The sequence below is a fragment of the Saccopteryx bilineata genome, chromosome 2 (genome assembly GCF_036850765.1).
Source record: "Saccopteryx bilineata isolate mSacBil1 chromosome 2, mSacBil1_pri_phased_curated, whole genome shotgun sequence".
Taxonomy (NCBI): domain Eukaryota; kingdom Metazoa; phylum Chordata; class Mammalia; order Chiroptera; family Emballonuridae; genus Saccopteryx; species Saccopteryx bilineata.
The window spans coordinates 216,217,181-216,220,898 of NC_089491.1; positions in this window are offsets into that span (position 1 = coordinate 216,217,181).

Sequence of the window (3,718 nt, forward strand, 5' to 3'; positions counted from 1 at the left end):
GAAAGAGAGCAAGAAAGAGAAAGTAAGAAAAAGGAAGAAAAATAAACAAACAAATATAAATACACTAGAATCCTTGAGTCCAACAATGTCAATAAAATCCTGATTTTTTGATTATGCTAGTTCAATTAGGACTTTTGTCACCTAAAAGAGAATTTGGATGAACACATCCCAGTTTTGCTTGCCATGGTACGTCTGCCTCCAGCTCAATATTTTGCATATGGTAGACAGTCTAAATAATTTTTCTGAATCAAAGTTTCTAAGAATAAGTACTCATTCTTAATATGTTGGTTTAATATTAACTAGCAAGCTGATCCCATATATTGTTCTTAAAAATTGTTGTCATAAGTAACTAATAAATACATGGCACTTAATCTGTGATTGCATTTTCTGTTATTCTGTTCTATGTTGCTCACCTGTGCATGTCTCATGCACATCTGTATGAAAATTGTCAGTATATTTTATCTAGGTGGTTATACTAATTGCAGAATCTTCACAAGTATGATTAGTTAACACTGAGACTTTCACTGTATTTGTTATTCTAAATTTGTTTAATTTTATTAAATACTGAAATATGTGAAATTCTGAAACATAAGGACACCAAAAACCCTACCAGAGTGTAGTCGAAGAGATGTTTGGTCCCCTGTCTCCTCTCTGTGTCTCACCCTGCAGTGCAGAGAGATGCTGATCTCAGAGCTCTTCCCTTGAGAGCAAAGGCTAGAGCTAAACATTGTAACAAAAATCCTCCATCTAATGCTGAGACCTGGGAGTAGCAGGAAATGTACATTTATGCTAACTTTTTATATGACTGGGTACACCCCTCCAAGAACAACAACAACAAGCCAGCATGCTTAAGTTTGCATACCAGCCCAGGTGCTATCTGGGATCCTGGGGAAGTTATGCGGACCTTTGTGTGCCTGTTTCACCTGCAAGAATATGACAATGGTAACATATACCTTACTATCAGGTTAGTGTGTTGGCTTCCAATACCTAGTAAGATTTTTATTAAGATGAAGAATATTAAGATGAAGAATTTAAATATATTGAAGTGCTTGGAGCACAGTCAATAATTAATAAATGTAATATAACAAGGATGATGACGATGACTATGATTCCAGTTTAGCAGTTGAAGAGTTAGTCTTAACCGTTTCATGTCCATTTATTTTTTGGCTCAAAGAGTGTATCTGACTTTGTTCTGATAGAAGGTTTTGGAAAAGAATCACTATGGCTGTGAAGAATAAAAATATTTAAGACATTCCAGGTGCTAACATTGGAGAAAAGCCTGATGCAAAAGAGAAACTCCAGTGAGGTTTAGAGAGATGCGTTTCATGGTCATTACCTCTGATGTCTATGTGAACTGCAAAGAGGAATTTTAAAAACCACTTAATTTGTCCCATTCATGTCCTCTTGTGTTTATACACCCTGGGAGAATTAAAGCCATTGGTATACTTGTCTTTTTCTCTCTCCTACATGGGCAAGGCTGCCATCGCAGACTATGAGGACCACTACTTCCATCTGCACATGCCTCCCACATCTAGCACAATATCAGAACTTATGGTCTCTAACAGGACTCTGGTTAATTAATTTCAATTAAATTAATTTCCTCTAATCTCAGAAGGTTTGGGTGAGGAGAGACAAAGCAAAATTATTCAATTTTATTTTTTATGACTTTGGTGCAAGTTGGAGAAAAAGGGAAAAAATCATAGCTTATGCAAGTAATCATGACTATCTATTTCTCAGTTTGATAGAAACTTTTGCATTCCAGAGGCCTATGCCCAGAAGAGAATTAAGATCATGACAACAAAATATTGGTTGTTGGTACTTGAGGGAAGACTCAATAACTTTGATCTTTCTTACCACATAATGTAATAAATATATTGTACCCTTAAAATTAGTGAATATGGTATTCCCACTTCTAATCACTGGGTGGTTCTTGAAGAACTTAGAGATATAGAGCACAGCAATTCATAATCTGAAATGTGGTCAGCCTGTGCAGTTGTCAGGCATTTCTGGTCCTGGGTATTGTTCGCTTTGTTTTGAATAGTCATTATCACATAAGAAGCAGCTAAGATAAAGAGATTCAACATAAACTAAAACCAGAACTCTTTGTTTGTTTATTTATTTATTTCAGAAACAGAGAGAGAGTCAGAGAAAGGGATAGATAGGGACAGACAGACAGGAACAGAGAGAGATGAGAAGCATCAATCATTAGTTTATTGTTGCGACACCTTAGTTGTTCATTGATTGCTTTCTCATATGTGCCTTGCCCGTGGGCCTTTCAGCAGACCGAGTAACCCCTTGCTCAAGCCAGTGACCTTGGGTTCAAGCTGGTGAGCTTTGCTCAAACCAGATGAGCCGGCGCTCAAGCTGTGACCTTGGGGTCTCGAACCTGGGTCCTCTGCATCCCAGTCCGATGCTCTATCCACTGCGCCACCGCCTGGTCAGGCTCTTTTGTTTTTTTAAAAAGAGACAATCTGAAACCACAGATTGTGACCTTATTTGGAGAGAGTTGTTGCAGTTGTAATCAGTTAAGATAAGGTCATGTAGAATTAGGGTGGGCCCTAAATTCAGCAACAGGTGTCCTTACAAGACACAGATTCAGACAGACGCACATGAAGGGAAGATGGTCTCATGAAGATGGAGATCAGAGAATGTAGCATCTATAAACCAAGGAAGGCTTAGGGTTGCTGGAAACCATCAGAAGCTAAAAGAGACCAGCAAGGAATTTTCCCTCAGGCCCACAGAGGGAATGTGACCTTACTCACACTTTGCTTTTGGGCTCTGACCTCCAAGACAGGAGACAATATCTGTTGTTTTGAGGGAAAAAAACCCCAAAAAACTTATAACACTAAAGCTTTTTTTAGTTGTTTCTTTAAAAGAGATGTTCCTTCAAAGGAGGTAACTATTTTGTTGGTGGTAGAAGTGAAGAGAAGGTAAATAATGGTGTAACAGTTGCATTTTTAAGGTAGAAAATATATTGGATATACTTCAAAAGGGAATTCAGTAATGGTGCAGGTCTACCATGTGAATAGTTTGATGTATGCTGGCCGAGGTATAAGAAAAGGGAGTAAATGGGATGGAGACTGAGTGACTCATGCAATGCAGTGTGTACTCACCAAAGAGATAAACATTTGAACAAGTTGCAAGCTGGTGAAATGTGTTGTTATGCAAAAAAAGCACCAAATGTAAATTTTTATTAAAATTAGGTTGAAGGAAAAGTCCAGAGTGCAAACATCCCTACAAAACTATAGGTGGTGAAGGTAAAAGGAAGCAGTTGGATTAAGCATATGTTGTGGTAAATGTTGGTTTGAGACTTCTAGAAGCATTTTATTTTGACACATGGGAGGTCAACAAATGCATTATTGAACTCATTGTTCCAAAAGTATTCTCCTGAAGAGTAGAAACTTATAAAGAAGAAATAACATGTTCAATAAAGAAACTACCTTCCAAAATATTCTTTCATTCATGAGATGGATAAGCAAACATGAGGACTTAAGGCCAAGGATAAACTGACTCATCTACTTTTGTGGCAGTGTCACATATTTTGGGATTAAGACTCACTTGTTTTTCTGTTCTGTCATTTCCCAACATTAAGGGACTTGAATAAAAATGCTGTGGATGTTTATTGACATTCTATTAAAAAGAATATGAGACATAGCTAAATTTTTTTCTCTTTCAAAAATACTTGGTGCTAAGGTGGTGTTTTAAAATGTGTGGGTTG